We start from the raw sequence: 17,644 nt of genomic DNA, 5'->3' as shown, positions 1-17,644 counted from the left end.
TACACTTCCTTGCCAGCAATCAATACCCAGATAGGCAAAAATCAACACTAGGATTGACAACAGATCAGCCATCAAACAGCACAATACACCCTATTCAAGGAACTATTAACTCAGGCAATCAACCAAGCAGCAAACAACAGCCCAATCAAGGAACTCCCAAGGAGAGAACAACACCCCCACCAACACAAGCAGGGCAAGCCACGGTGTATAAACTGAGAGCAAGGCCCACTCCCTCTTCGCACTGAAGATGTTGCCTAGTCTGGCAATGAAACGTCTGCAAGAAAACAACAATGCTCAGAGAGCACCAAGGACTCCACAGTTCCTCATCTACCCGCTCACCCAAAACCCACCTACTTCCTGCAAGGAATGACACTACTTTATGTAGCTTCCATTTTTGAATGGCTAACTATTGAGAAAGTAAATAAACATAGCAGCAGCCAAACAACTGCCCAAATAACAAGGTTTTTTTCCCCCCATTTCAAACCAAAAAGGCAATTCCCAAAGGAAAACTCTTTTTTTTTCTTGCCACTCAAAGGATGGAAGGGTGTAATTTAATTTCTTGCACAAACTGGTAGAAAGGTATAATTTAATTTCTTGAACAAACTGGCAGAAATATTATTCTTTAGCTTTTACTCAATAGAAAACCAGAAAGCTTATCAGATAGACATACAAACCATGTTATCACTTCAAGTTGAAAGGGTTTGACTGTAGGAAGGAAAAAGAAAGCGCTATCAATATGTGCAGCATGACTTGTTTTTCACACACATCCTAGCTAGCCCACATCCTATCTTCTAACTTCAGAATGGAAACCAATATAGGATAGCCGATACCAGTGTTTCTCAACCTTGGCAACTTTAAGAAGTGTGGACTTCAACCCCCAGCATTCCCCAGCCAGCATGCTATGCGTTACCCTGGCTGGGGAATTCTGGGAGTTGAAGTCCACACATCATAAAGTTGCCAAGGTTGAAAAACACTAGTTTAAGCTGAAAGGCCATCTGCTTTGGCTGATCTTCAAACAGGAGCTTCCTTGGGGGTAGGGTGGTCATAAATGCCAAGATGGGGAGCAGAAACACACAACTGAAACCCTGCCTCTTTTTTATACTTGATATTAGCCAAAAAGCTGGCATATGTGACACGTATGCAACACATGTTAAAACGAGGCAGGGTTTCAGTTGTCTGATTACAGATGCCATCTTGACTTTCTCTTTTACTCCCCTCCAGACACCCCAGTGCCCACAGCTTGCTGTGATGTAGCCAGTAGCCAACATGAAGCCTCAAACTGTTTTCATCCCAGCTGATTATTGTTAGAATTGTAATTTCAACATAATTCCCAAGCTGGCTTTTTCTCTTCTGCCCTCTTCCTCTCTGTTCTTTCCCTGTCAAGACTTTTAAAATTGTAAGCCTGAGGCAGGAATTGCCTCACAATCAATCTTCGGAAACTGTTCTGGGAATAATTTTGGCTCAAATGCTCATGTTAATAATATTGCTAACAATGAAGATGCACCATAACCGTCAAGTTCAGGAATCAGCAGTAATCGTCTGTGAAAAAGTTAAGATTGTGAAAAAATATGTGAAAAAAATAAAACACTGAAGAGTATGATGGCACTTAAAAGATTACTGAAATTTGTTATGATTTGAATAGATGATAGCTTCATCATGAAACTGGAGGATTTCCTCAGCCTTTAGCTATATCTGCTAAGGGTTGTTGGATTTGCAAACCCTATGATCACTGAGGAAGTAGTAACAATGCTGTTTTTATTTACAGTGGCTGACCAGTCAGGTTTAACATACACAAATACAACAAGAACAGCATAGAAAATAACAGTAAAATAAAAAATAAGTTAGTTAAATCATTAACAGAGAAAAGTGAATTAATTAATTTAGAATTAATTAATTTAGTTTGAGAAGGAAGGAAGGAAGGAGAAAAGGGAAGCAAAGTTACTCCATTTCTTAAGCCAGTGTTTTTCAATCTTGGCAACTTGGATGGGTTTTTACCTGGGGGGCTCTGGATCTGTGAATAAATGTCTCATTTGTACACATGAGTACATATATGTATTGTCATATCTGGGGTGTGTTTGGAATTGGAGAGCTCATGATGGGCTAGAGCAGTGTTTTTCAAACTGGGTAACTTTAAGTTGTGTGGACTACAACTCCCAGAATTCCCTAGCCAGCATGGCAGCTGGGGAGTTCTGGGAGTTGTAGACCACACATTTTAAAGTTGCCCAGTTTGAAAAACACTGGGCTAGAGTGTCATTTAGGAAACAGAAAATACCATTTCAGAAGTAGGCTTGTTTTTCCCCCCATCATCCAGATGCAATTGTTATAAATTCGTCCTGGACCCCAACAAATGTTATTTAGGCCCCCATGGCTGCCTTTTAAAATAAGAACTAAAATGAAAACACAAGGCCAACCCACATTTCATATCGCTAACTTGTAGTTTGTCTCTTTGAGAAAACTAAAACAGATGGGCTTTTGGAGGATTTCAAATGACGTAAGTGCTCTTCTACCCCAATACACAAGTTTTCCACCCGCCAGCCAAAACTATGACAATTCATGATTATCTTTCCCTGAACTAAAGGCCAAAAACCTTTGTGAAGGAAGAACCTAGCCTACTGCTGTCTCTTCACCAGTTGATAAAGTCATTTAAGGGAACATCTTATCAAGCCTATCAAGCTGCTCAGGAAATTAAAAATTAAAAAATTTTAAAAAATAATCTTCCAAAATCAGGGACATCCCACTCAACTACTCATCTTGGCAAACCTGCCAAGTGAGCCTGCAAATGTTAAAGGAAAACTATTTTTTTCCCTCCTGTTTATACCTTCTTAGGAAACATCTGTTAGTTCCCTCTTCTTGTTCTGTTCATATTTATTTAGGCTGCTCAGAGCAAGTGGAAGGCTGAGACAAGTTCCTATTCTTTACAAGCTGGTTAATTTCAGGTTTGGGTGAGGTCAGCAAGGCAAGAAGAAAGCCAACTGCAATGCAGAAAAACGTCAACATCCCACATATTTTTACCCCCTCGGGGGAGTTGAACTCCTAACTATTTACACAGCTCAGAGGTTATTTTTAATACTCCAGCAATGGAGCAAAGCCATCAGACACAGAGACATATACAAAAATATTGATTTTATTAAGTGATTAGTTTCAACAAAATAAACATGTCTTTTAAAGACGAGGCGAAGAAGAGGAGGAGAAGGAAGGAGAACACTAGGAGACACTGAAGACAGTGACTCATGCCTGTTTCCCTCTCTTAGTTTAACTGCTGCATTTTGCTCCACATAGGTCTGACCTTGAAGACAACTTGGAAGCTGCAGCCCATTTGTTAACTGGCATTAGTCCATTCAGAAGAATCACACTTGTTCTGTGGGAAGCCATTAAGCTTCCAGGCCCAATTCAAGGCATTGGTGATTACCTATAATGCTCTATGTGTCTTCAGCCCTTATTACCTCTGGAACCATCTTATCCAGGTAGAATATGTTCACCCTACATGGCCTAGAAGGAAAGATCACTCCAGGGCCTACACCAGAAGAGATCGGGAAGGTTGTGCTTCAGAGAACGACATTCTCAGGAACCCCCCGTCCCTCTGAAATAGCATGTCCTATAAGTTCAGAGGTGCCCCTACTTTGATGTTTTTCCATCAAACAGTCCTTGTTTTGGAGAGATTCACATTGGAAGATCTAATGGTAGCAGTAGCTGTTTCAACCTATTTTAATTATTTATAATGAATTGGTTTTTTATTTGTGATTTTATGTATATTTAGTTTCATATATTGTAAGTCACCTAGTGTGAGGTAAGTATATGGCATACAAAGATGGGTGGATGGATGGATGAATGGATGGATGGATGGATGGAAAGATAGACAGACAGATAGATAGATAAAAATTATTTTCCAGTTGTTCTGGGGACTGCAATTTCCTGAATTCACAAGCAATCCCATCATATCTGAAGCCATCGCTTGGGTAACCCAGCCAGATGTCTTCACTTAGCTATTCATAAACTATGGAATGTATTCCCAAAGGAGTCAGCCACTGTTTCTGCCTTCAGAAAAGGAATCAAAACTTTCTTCTTCAGCCAAGACTTTTGAGTTAGATTAGTAATAGTTCGAAGTGTTTCACTGGTTTTAACGCCTTTCTTTCTTCCTTTCTTTTCCTTTCCTTTCTTTTCCTTCCTTCCTTCCTGATGCTTTAAGTGCCCCACGGGTAGAAAGGCAAGATATAAACAGAAATAATAAATAAGTACTGAGACACACATCTCCCCAAGTTCAAGGTAGCATGCTTGCACATAAAATTGTAACGCTAGGCTTTGTTTCCATTTATTTACGACATTTATTTCCTGCCTTTCCTCCAAGGACCTCAGGTCAGCATATATGCACACACCCCCACACATATTTTTAAACATATAAAAAACCTATAAAAAGGCTTAGGGTGTGAGAAAGTGACAAGCCCAAGATCAACCGGTGAGATTTATTGCTGTCCCCAGTCTAAGAAAGTGAGTTGGTAGAATCAAATAAGGGTTCCTGGAGTGTCGTACAAAGTAATAAGATGACAGATGGAGAGACAGAGATGATGAGATGATAGTGATAGAGATTATAGGGATGATAGAGATAGAGGTAAAGAGAACAGCTTCCTTCTGGTATCCTCTAGCTATGATAACTGGGATACCTACAATATAAGAGTTGTAGCCCCAGCATAACGAAGCCCATCAGCTTGGGGAAGGTGACTTAATAGATTTAAATCTAAGGAAGTTCCACTTAATTCAACAGACTCATTCCAGGATAAATGTTCAGATAATTGTAGGCTTGGGAAGAGAAACACAGACACAGGACTCAATTTAAAGGGGAGGCCTAGGAAAGTCTGCTAGCCTGCCAAAAAAGGACAACAACTATACCAACAACTATGGTTTAAGAATAAGCTCATTTCAACTCCAGCATGAAGACCCACAATGAGAAAGCTCTGCACAATACTGAATGTTGAAAATACTTCCTGAAGCTCTGTCTATCACTCAACTCAGCACGTAATCTATTTACACAGGGGATAAAGAGGTTTTAGGAACCAACGAAGTATTTGCTTATTAGTTGTGCAAGAGATGACCTATGGGTAGACATCAAAAGAACCGAGGCAAAATAGGGAGGCTTTCTCCCATCAAAGCAGAGGCTGCTTATACTGACATCATAGCAAAAGAGATGCCCACATTCCTAATTTAGGGCTGCCAATTTTGTTGAGGGTGTGTTTTATTTTTCAACAATTCTCCTGCTCTTCTTACCTTAACAATAGTTTCTTCTGCAGACATTAACAGGAGATAAATTACTGTAGGAGATAAATTACTAAAATTAAAACCAGAATGCTGATTTGTAAGTATTCTCATATGAAGCTCTTCTGTTTGAATTGTACTAACCCATCAGGTACTTTTCATAGATCTTCTAAGCACCAGTGAAAGCTAAGCATTCCTTGGCCCCATACAACCTCTCCAACCCAATGCTTCTAGGTGTATTGGGATTATAAATCCCAAAATTCACAGTCAGCTTTGCTAAAAGCCCCCTTCCTCAACTTGTGAATGTTCCAAGATAGGCTAGGCTAGAAATTCTTCAAGCTGCAACCTGAGCAGATCTGGAGGGCATCACAGTACTGTACAGAACTACAGTCTATCATGAGATGTTTAAGATGGAAACTCAAGGAAGAATTTCTTCAGCGCAATTTTTTTCTGTTACAGCCTGTCCCTTTATGCAACCCCAGTTTCTGCTGCCCTCATCAACTTATCCTGGTTTTGCTGAGAACCTGGGACTACCCTGATAATTGAAGTCAACATTACCCCAGGAACATTCAGATGGGCAAAACCATGCATTTGTTTCCACCAGACAAAATTTTTCGTGGAATTTGCTACCAGGACTGTGACGTTGGGTGACAATAGTTATCTGTGGCAAACTGAGATTATGTCAACGTGATGACAGGCACATGGTAACATCCTGATGCAAACCCTACCCTTACAGACTTCCATTCTGATATCTGATGCAAATACACAAGTTGTGGGTTTCAGTGACACACACACACACACATATCCTGGCAGATGCCCCTGCCAACAACTGAAGTGGCTTTTCACATATGAGTACACATAAGGGCACTCAAAAGCAATTCATTGCCAGAGGACATTCTATATTTGTCATCAATGCCCCTCAGTAAAGACCAGATCCTGAGAGACATCCCTCCATGCCTGGTTTGTGGCTTTTCCAGAATGTATTTCTTAAGAAGTAGGGACGCATTTTATTTTGGCTGTAATTACAGCCAAAAGAGAGCCAGTTTGGTGTAGTGGGTAAAGCATCAGGCTAGAAACTGGGAGACCCTGAGTTCTAGTGCCACCTTGGGCACAAAGCCAGCTGGGTGACCTTGAGCCAGTCCCTTTCCCTCAGCCCTAGGAAGGAGGCAATGGCAAACCACTTCTGAAAAACCTTGCCAAGAAAACTGCAGGGACTAGTCCAGGCAGTCGCCAGGAATCAAAAAGCTGACTTGAAGCCATACACAAACGCCACATGCATACACAAATCTGGCAAGGGGTGCTGGGAGCCATAATTCACTAGTCCAGGCAGTCGCTGAGAATTGGACATGATTGAACAGATTTTTTTTTAAAAAAGAATGTGTATGTGGTTTTGAAAGAATGAATGAACACACACACACACACAAAACAGTATAGAGGTTGTTTTGCATCAGAGAGCTACCAGACTCCTTCTGAACATAGCATAGTGGTTGTGACTGGGTTGCAAACCCAGAAATGCTAACTTTGAGCCGTGCCTGCACTATGAATTCTCTCAGCCACTGTCCTTCTCTTTCTCTGACAGACTCTCTGTCTGCAAAATGGGGGAAAAACAAATCAGACTGACCGGTGACAGGATTCTTTGGAGAGTTTCAACTAAAAAAGACTTGAAGTGCTGCAGACCCTTGAAAGTACTGTAAAGAACTTCTATTTTTATTCCCATGGCAAGAATCAAATGCAACATTTATTCTTTACTGAAGCTGCAATTCATCGTCTATGAAGGCCTTAACAAGATTCACTCATTCGTGGCGTTGAGCTCTTGACTTGCCTCGTAGAGGTGCTTTGTATGTGTACAGACACCTTTTCCACCTGCTGCAAATGCTAGAGGAGGCCTCAGAAGTGACACAAGGCAAAGCAAGGGTGCCACTTCACATCACTCTCAGAAACAGGGGGCAATGTTGAGATGCTCCTGCAAATGCTGTTTCATACAAACCTTTGCAAAAGCAAACCATCCCTTCAAGATTTTGCATAGTCCTATTCCTTTAGAACAATGTTTTTCAAACTTGGCAACTTTAAGATGTGTGGACTTCAACTCCCAGAATTCCCCAGCCAGCATGCTGGCTGGGGAATTCTGGGAGTTGAAGTCCACACATCTTAAAGTTGCCAAGTTTGAAAAACACTGCTTTAGAGAATGCAAATCACATCCCAAATCAAAGAAATCTTTCTTACCCCTATGGTACTATTATGCTTCCTTCAACACTCATGTAAAACAGAAGCTCATAAATATCTTTGTCCCTTCTGGCAGCTGTCTTAAACCAAGGTAGGGCATCTTTCTCTCTAGACCAGCATTCACCACTCAGATCATCAGCAGCTATCTTCACATTTTTAAAGCAGCTGCATCTTTTCCTGGGGTTGCATGGCAGCTACAGAGATGCAGCTGCTTTAAGGAAGTGGAGACAGATGGTACATCTGTGCTCCAAAGCATCTTTTTGGTATTGAATCTGAAGCATTACACAATCATAGTACCTGCCACTTGATTTCAGATGCTAAGGTCTGAATGTCAACACCTCTGCATTCAAATGATCAGTCCACAGGAGATAAGGTTTTGGTACCCTTTCTGTTGGGGTCAATGACGTTCTTCCTACTCCAGGGATTTGTGGGGCCTAATGGCAAGGGGGAGACAGTTTGATGTAGTGGTTAGGGCATCAGGCTGGAAACTGGGAGACCAGGAGTTATAGTCCCACTTTGGCATGAAACCAGCTGGGTGACCTTTGGCTGGCCACTGTCTCTCAGCTCTAGGAAGGAGGCAAACCACTTCTGAAAAACCTGGCCCAAAAAACTGCAGGGACTAGTCCAGGCAGTCACCAGGAGTCAAAAAGCTGACTCAAAGGCGTGCACACACACACACACACACACACACAAATCTGGCAAGGGGTGCTGGGAGCCATAATTCAGCAACATTTGGATGTGCCATCTAATACCCACCTTCACATTAGGCAGAGCAATGTCATAATATATCAAATGGTGCATAAAAAATGGCACGATTAAATGAATATGTGATAGGTTTAAGTGGTGTAGATAATTTAGGAAGGTATCATTTTAGAGGGTCTTTCTATTGGCTTAATTTTCTATTTCTTTCGCTTTCGCTTTGTTTTGGTATTATGCATTCACAATTAATTGATTTGTTTGTTGGTGGTGGGTTTTTTTTTTCATTTGGTTTTGTATACTATTTTTAAAAAAAAAAAATTGCAGGGAACATTCTTTTTGAAAAATCTTCAAGCTAAGCCATACCCCAAAAAGTGAAAAAGCAAGAGCAATGCAACAGCAAAAGAGGGGGCATGCAGGGGACTGCAACAATCCCATGAGCAGCCCTTTCCCATACAAGAGAGAGTTGGGGTGCCCATGAGCTTGTCTGCTGCCCTCTGGTGAAGTTGGAGATCATGTCCAGAGTTTAAGACCCAATTAAATCCCCATCTCTTCATCCCTGACTTCCCTAGTAGAAGGCTTTATCTGACTTTGTTGGCACGTGGGCACACACCCACATTTTCATCTGATGGAAAATAGATTTCTGTATATAAGAAGTTCAACGATACGTTTCCCCATTATTGGTTTCATTTTTATTACATGTCCATTGCTTCCAGTTATTTTAACACAGGAAAGAGGGACAATAATAGATTGAGGCAGTGTTTCTTAACCTTGGCGACTTTAAGATGCATGGACTTCAACTCCCAGAATTCCCCAGCCAGCATGTTAGCTGGAGAATTCTGGGAGTTGAAGTCCATTCATCTTAAAGATGTCAAGGCTGAGAAACACTGGATTAAGGTAAAATCTCCCTCAAGCCAAGCCTGATGTCAACAGGGATATGTCTGTGCATTTTCCTGGCTATAAAGTGGACATGGCTGGTCATTTCCTTCTTCTGGGATGTTTCCCTGAATTTAGGCTATAGGCCTGGGATTTCCTAGTGCTCTCCCATCAAAGTAGAAACTAGGTTTAACCCCACTGGGGCTCAACTAGGTGCTTCCATCTGTGGTGATAGAAACTGACTAAATTAAATAACTCAATAATTGTAGTGGTATGTGGGAAAGACCTTGGGAGACAGGGGGAAGAGATCCTGCCTAGGGAATGGTCAGACAAGAGACAGCATGGCCCGCAGCTGCATAATGGGAAGGGCAAGAGGCTCAGAAGGGACCCTCCCTAGTTTCTCAGGCTGTAAAGGAGATGGCAGGAGAATTGTACTTTCAGACTTGCAAGATTCTGTCAGTGCAGCTTTACAATAAAGTAGAATTAGCTTATCTGGTCATGTTTCCTGTCTGGTCTACCTGGGAAGGATGACAATAATTGGCAGCCCTGTAGACTTTCACAGATGGTGTGGGAGGGAGCAAAATGCTGAGCAGCAGTAACTCACCTCTCTTGCAAGCCATCTCTGCTCCTTCCCTCACAGAGAGCATGACCTGCTCACCTGCTTTTCTTCCCTGTAAATTTCACTGGTGGCTTATCGGCTGCCACTGAAGTGCCATCTGCCCTCAAGATAAATAGAATAAATAAATATAACAAATAGACTCCAGAATTGACATTCGAGGCTACACAGCTATCTATCATTCTAGGCTAGAGGCATGTTTCAACGTTGACCCAAAGTTCGGAGGCTCTTTACCAGATGTTGAGCTTACAGTTTAACTCCAGACTTGACTAAACCTGACAAACAGGTGAGCCCCATGCAACACACATCCGGGAATGACATCACCAATTACAGTCTGCCCCATTCATTGCCTTTATTACTCACTTTCTGCATGACTTGGATGAAGAGAACTTCATTGACAAAGAGGCTGTTTTGTTTAGGAAGGGGAACCCAGCCTGGAGTGTCTCCTTTAATCTTATCTTACAGGAAATGTCTCATGGAATAGCAGAGGTGGGAAGGGCATAAACTTTATACCAGAATTAAGTATACATTCCATTTTGATTTGATAGAATAAGCCAGTCTTCCCCTCCAGATGCATTGGAGACCTCCAGCAGTCTTTGCCAGCACAGGCAAAGGCCTTAAGCATTTACCCCTCCACTTGGTTATACCTCTTGTCATAGCATTGCAATGTCAGGCCAGAAGCACTGTCCCTTATGTACTTGTGTGCGACATCATGACACAAGTATAAAAGGGCTGGACTTTGCATTGTGATGTCACAATATACATTTCATTGTTTGCCTCTCTTTGCCCTCTGCTGCAGACACCCACTCTGCCCTGCAGGCTTCCCAGTACCCATCAAAAAATTCCAAAAGTCAGGGCTGAGGAAGGCTAGGCACTGGCATCTGTCGAAGTGTCCTCACAAGACACCTGTGGATGTTGCCTGCTGAAGCTGGCCTTGGGTGGGATGAAGTTATGATCAAGCAAATCCAATAGTCATGCATCAACCCAAGGCCTTAGGTTGAGAAGTTCTGGGCCTGCCTAGTGGACAAAACTGATTTTCATAGATTTCACAGCCAGCCTTATCAGTAAATCTTTTCTTGATCCATTTGATCACTTTTACAATATGTAACAAAATTAAATTATGGGGCTGGGACTAACAATGAATTAGGAGCAAGGGGATTTTTGTTATACCAAGAGCTGTTGTAGCTTGGGAGGCAGTGTATTTACTTAACCATGACTTTTGCACTTCCCTGTTGGTCAGAAGAAGCATTGATTGGTTCTTGGTATCCCTTCCCTGTCCTCACATACTGAGGACAACAGGAATGAAAAAGAACCCACAGCCCACTCAAAATGTTTTGGAGAGATAGGAGAAAGGAGACAGCACCTTATGGAACGACCTCCATATTGCTCACCACTTGAACCGGGAAAAGTAGCTCACGGTATTGCAAATGAGATAGGCAAATCTTAACTCGCTTACCTCTGAGCAATCTAACTAACGATGATGATATTCCAGATGGAGCAACAGTGTTTAGATTACATCTGATCTGAACAAATTATTCAGCCACAAGGGTCAGCGCCTAGCTGGAACAAGTGATGCCTACAAAAATCTGTTGAGGATCAGGCCTGTTTAGGACTTAGATGGAAATCCTAGGGCTGTTGACAACACTGAGAGGTCCAAAAGAGACAAGGAAGAAGCCAAAGGTGAACCTCTTCCATTATTGATAGTAACATGGAGGTGTCTATGGAAGAACCAAAGGCTGAGAAGTTGTTGCTTACTTAGACACAGAAAAGAGCAAACTTCATTATAATCAGTCACCGAGAGAGAGAAAAAATGGAGGAAAATATGCATGTACATATAGATCACTGTTTTTCAACCTTGGCAACTTTAAGATGGGTGGACTTCAACTCCCAGAATTCCCCAGGTTGCCAAGGTTGAAAAACAGTGATATAGACAAATGAATAAGTAGGTAAATTTAAAAGCACATAAAATTTATAGACACAGAAGCTATAAAACTACACAAAAAAGACTGGTAGAGTTGCCTAGCTCTACAATTAAACCTCAGGATGGACCTGAATTGCATATTACACTTCCTTTGAATGTATTTTCCTCTCTATTTCAAGTAGTTAGCATCAGATATTGAACAGATAGCAAAGGCAGAACATTGTCTTCATATTTAGTTTCTATTGCTTCAGTTTCTTGAGGTGCAATTCATATTTTCAGCTGAGCATTTCAAGGACTTTGCCAAAGATACAACGTGGTTTGGGGAATGGGGTAGAGAGGAACACAGCTCCAGATTTCTCATGATGTTATTGTGCATCTTGTGATTTATTTTTGACTTACAGGATAAACCATTAAAATCATGAGACACTGTGGGGAGAATCATAAGACTCAAACGCTTTGCCTTCAGAGTGGGGTGTTTGTCTCTACAGTGTGTGTGTGTGTCTGTGTGCCAAAAAGACAATTCACAGATCCATTAGCCATCTGGTTTGCAGGCCATTTCAAATCTGGAAATATGATCAGATTTGACCAAGACTTTCTCAACTTGCTGCCCTCCAGATGTATAGGCATTGCAACTCCCAGAACCTCCTGCTTAGCATGGAGATTGAATCTGAAGCAGCCATGACTAAACTATGATTACTGATCCATCATGTAGAAAGTTTCCTGGACTTAGCAACTTCCAATTGTGTAGATTTCAATTCCCAGAATTCCCCAACCAGCAAGGCCATTGCTGAGCATTCCAGTACCTGACATCCACACATCTGGAAGTTGCCAGGGGAGAATGCTGCTGCTATCCAGATGTGTTAGATTATAACTCTCATGCTCCTCATCTAAAGATGGTTGGTGAAAATCATGGGAAGACACCAGGTGGAGAAAAGCTGCTAATTTATGATGACATTAATTAATCCAGCATAAGCTGGAGCAGTGTTTCTCAACCTCAGCAACTTTAAGATATGTGGACTTCAACTCCCAGAATTCCTCAGCCAACATGCTGGCTGGGGAATTCTGGGAGTTGAAGTGCACACATCTTAAAGTTGCTGAGGTTGAGAAACACTGAACTGGAGGTTTATACCATGGAACTTCTAGTTCAGGGTATACAAGAATGTCCTCAGGGTATGGTCAAACAAGTTAAGACAGTTGGAGCTTCAATCGCATCATCACGGCCACCATCTTGACTTATTTGATCATAACCTGTGGACACTTCTGGGGGTAGGAAACCCAGCCCTTGCTAGATAATTTGGACTTCAATTCCCAACAGCCCCAGCCTTATGCTGAAAAGATAAGGGTGGGAATTGCAGTTCAAAACATACCTGGCATATACTAATTGCCAACTTCTGCCCCAGTTTGGTCTTTATAGATAGAGAAACTGCAAACCCATCAAAGTGAGGCCTAATAATGCAAAAGGAAAAGCAAGCAAATCTCTGGATGGGCATTGCTTGGAAGAAGTTGCATCCCATGGCCAGACAGTGGGCTGGAGGACACAGATGGGTATTTTCCAGGTGAATGAGATGACTGAAACCCTTTACAAAAAGAGTGACACAGTTGTTGTACAGGCTTTTATTACAGGGTGTCTGTTGTCATAACTTGGCAACCTTCCCCAATAATGTGTTCCAAATATGAATAAATCCATGTAGTGAAATTGGATTTTGTAAGGAGAGTCCCCAACTCAGCAGCTGTTGGTGCAATCTTTCTGTTGCAAGATCTGACTGCCTGTCCCATCTTCCAGTACACACTAAAACTGGCCTCCCTGCTATTTTCTCCTCTACTGAAGGTGCTTTCCTGAATCAGGCGACTGACCCAAGGACACATGTTAATTCCAGCCACTCTCCTGTGTCTGGCCAGCCAGCTGCCCTTAGTAAGCCTCAGAGCAAGTGGATATGTTTCTCTCCTGATCTCTTTGAAAATATGCTGATCTGCTCCATGTGAAGGAGGAAACATGACATCACTGGACATTATTTTTGGAGCTGCCCATATATGGCACTGTTTCAGATGTCTCCTTTTGCAACACATCCAGGTTGCCTCCAGGCCTGTTGTCCTTATTGCTTCACCTCACTCCAGTAGCTGAGTTCAAAATGTAAATTATGAGTCACCTGGTGGAAATTCACAGGGAGAGAGAAAGAGAAATACCTGGAATGCATCTTATTTCCAGGTGGGAATCTGTATGTTCTGAAGGGAATCGCATGTCCTTAATTTCTCTCCTCTAGACACCCTTTTGCATCTGCAAGTTAGGTCTCCCACATGTTTTGTTTGAGTTAATATTTCCAAGTAAGTTTAGGCACTCCTGAATGTTTATTTAATTCACTTCTTGTGAAGAACAGCTGATTCACTGTTCCACCACCACACTGCCCCAGCACATGACTTTTGTTAGCATTTTCGTTCCTGCAACAAGCCAAAAGTTGGCAAAATAGAGGCGGGGGCGGGGGGGAGAGACAGAAAAGTGAAAGGCAAGGAGGCAAGAGATGGGAAAAAAAGAAGAATGAAACTCTTCCTGTTCCACAGGCTGCAAAAAAGAATTTCCCACTCTCTCCACCCTTTTTCTGTTTTCCAGGCCTTGGAATACCCTGGAGAACTTTGAAAACACATCCATTTCTTTCAAAACCCAAAGCAATGGCTTTGCCATGCCATCAGCTTCCCACTCGCTGTAACTAAGTACTCGCCGTTCCCTGAACTAAAATCTTGAATGCCAAAGGTCTTGTGCTGCAGTTTCGTTTTTGGCTCAATGGATATAGAAAGAGAAAGAAAAAGCGAGAGTGAAAAGGAGAAAGGGAGGAATGGAGGAATAAAACCAGACAGTTCAAGATACATGGAGCCAGTCCTGATACTGTATATCTTCAAGCTTTGGTTGAGTACAAGGCAAATATCCCCGCTTAGTCTTTGAATGATCTTCAAAGGGCCATGTTCCAAAAATTAGAAGGGTCAGAGTTAGGAAGGCTTTCAGCCAAGACAAAGATAAATTTAAATCAGATTTAGTTAATATGAAATATATAGGGGTAGTTATCATTTTCCTTCCTGTCATATTATACATTGCAATTGAGTATCAACTTTGGGGGGGGTTCTGGGGATTACACCCCAACTTGGGAAAGATGGTCACAGCTCCTAGCATTTATTTTGCTTGCACCCATCCTTGATTATTTCCACATTTCCTTGGTTTACAATAGTTTGCCCCACTGTCTGAACCTTGCAAAATCAGGTTTTTACAACCTGTGATTTGTTTGTAAGCAAGAAGGGAAACAATGGTTTAACTCTGGTCCTCATGGGTGGTTCCAGGAGAATTCTGACATGTTACAAGAATGCCAGAATAATAGGTTACTTTAAATGAATAAATCAAGAAAGAAATGGGGACAGGAGTGAAAAGCGTTGACCAGCTTTGCTCCTTGTACTAAACCACAATTCAGTTTATTTTTACCTTTGCATGTTGACTGACTCCAGACAGAGTGGTAATGGTTTATGCCTTTGTGCGCTGTGCCAACCCAGCCAATTCTTTATGAAACAAATTGTGCTTAAGTAAACCATAGCTTAGCAAAGATGTGTCACATCTGACTCTTATTTCATGCCAATTGCAGTCATTTCCCTGGTATCCCTAAATTGTGACAAATGCTTTTCTTGATTTTCACCCTGCAACACCCAACCACCCCCATGAAAGACATCTTGAGATACCTAAAAAGACCTGGAATTTCTGCCACCTGATGCTCTTCCCAGAATTCTAGGCCAGCATGGACTATGGGCCATGAATTTTAGGGAACATGGATCCATGCATCCAGAAGGCATCAGACTGTGGAAGGAAAGTCTCATCAGACAAAGATTTGGAGTAAAGAAAGTAACGGTGGGGAAGCCCCACGTGCTTCTATTTTGCTTATGGACATCTGCAGGAGGGGAGACAAGTGATGCCATCCACATCTTTTGCACTATGACATCACAGTGCATGTGATGATGACAGCCTTGCTTCTAAAAGTTAAGTTATATCTGGCTCACTATATCGGAGAAACTGAATGCCTCTCGATTTCTCCTCGCCCAGGCTGCTGCGCTGATCCACTTTTGTACCTGCTTAGATTACCTTGTTTTTTGCAAGTGAATTTGCTAAAAGGTCATGCCTTTCTGCATTGAAAGTTTCTCCTGCCCCAGAACTGACAAATTCACTTGAAACTATTCCCCAAAGGATGGTAGACCAAAGTCCCCATTCAAGTGATATGTGACCTTTGAAAAATGCACGCTTTCCCTCCCCCTCTTCTAATGCTCAGTTGAAACTTAAGATATAACTATATTTCCAGGTGGACCAGCAGCAACCGAGGCAGGGTTAGAGGAAAAGGAGGAAACGTAGTTAAAGATAATGGATCACAGGGCTGTTACAGAACGTTCAAGATACGTGGCAGACGGTGTAACCTCACCGGCAAATAAATGCACCTCTTGACAGCCAAGAGTTGCCCTTTCATTCGCTTTCCCTCTCCCATGAAATAATGCTTGGGTAGCAAATACAAGATCTTTGCATTTAAACAGCCTGGAAAACTACCTATGCACATTTATGGCCAACATTTGTTTTGTTTTAGCATGAGGGGAACTAAATAACCAGCAGTATTTTTCCATCCGCCACCAGGAATAATGGAAGAATACACAGAGGGGTCTACGCAGCAGCAGTTTGTAAAGGCAGGATCTCCACAGCTGCTTATAAGGCAAGCCAAGCATTTGCCACTTTTTAATGACAGAAGCCCCCCTCCCCCGTGTGACCCACATGCTTGACTCTCGTGGGCTAATTGGTGGCTTTAATGCAGAATTCCAAACCGCCCGAAATTCCAACCACAGCAGCACAGCTGTGGAGGAAGAGAAGACCCACCTCATCCCACATGCTTACACCTTCCACTCCCTAAAAAATATGGTAGTCAGGGAGGACCTCCGCTGTCTGTGGAAGAGAGGCGATAGGGCAAGCGAGGGACGTCATAGGCGTCAACAGCAGAAGAACGAAGACGATGCTCATCTTCCAGGGTGGGGAAGATGGAATGAGGCCCGTCAAAGAAAGGATGGACCAGAGAGGAATTTTACCTCAAGAGCACTGCATGCTTAGCCCACAAAAGATCCCAGATCAATTCCCTTGGGTTTTCCACATAAAAGTATTCGGGAGCAGGTGATTCAAAAAGCTCAGAGGAGAACCACCAAACTGGTGGAGGGAGGGAGGGAGTCAGTCCAGAGCATTGGGGGCAAATGTGTAAAACTAAATCTTTGCTCTGCCTGCCTATTTTTGGTACTTTATGGGTGTAGGTGCAAATGCTGATTTCCAAAGCTGAACAAGTCAATCTCAGATCTGACACGGAAGCCAGAAGTGGCATCAGGGGCATCCACAGCAGGTCCAAAAAGTCAAAACGGTGGCCATAGCTGGATGATCAAAGCCCCACACCTTTTTTATGTGTCTCTTATACCTGACATACATAAACCAAGAGCACGGCTTTGATCACCTGGCCATGGCAGCTACCATCTTGACTTTTTTGCCCCTCACCCCACAGAGACCCCTGACTGCCATCATTTGGAAATTCCAAAATACTTCAAGGGAACAAGTGATCTGAGATCAGATATTTCCTCAAAAAACAAAACAAAAACCCACACCCTTTGCTAACCTGCTTGTACCTATAGGATGGACGGACGGACGGATGGACGTAGCTATAAAGCAACAAATTCCCTTGGAAAGCTTCATTTTGGCTAGTGAAATGTATTCTCTGTCTTGGTCCATCAGCAGTGGCTGTTACTCAAATGATGTTGGCCAGGCTTGTATAAATTGACATAAATGTGTAATTGGTGATGAATAAAAATATAAACAAAAATAGGCCAGGTAATTTGATTGCCTGCATGTTTGTGTGTACCCAGCTTTAAAGAAACATCAGGTATACTTCTGTTTTCTTCTTTTAACATTCATTTCTTCTTTTGCTGTTGGTTTTCTTCTTTTAACATTCATTTCTTCTTTTCACATATGGATTATAGAATGGTTTTTATCACATTCTGGAAAGATTGCAGAAAATCTTTAT

Source organism: Candoia aspera, chromosome 4 (assembly GCF_035149785.1).
Source record: "Candoia aspera isolate rCanAsp1 chromosome 4, rCanAsp1.hap2, whole genome shotgun sequence".
NCBI lineage: Eukaryota > Metazoa > Chordata > Lepidosauria > Squamata > Boidae > Candoia > Candoia aspera.
The sequence above is the reverse complement of the archived record's forward strand: the minus strand, read 5'-3'. Positions refer to the sequence as shown.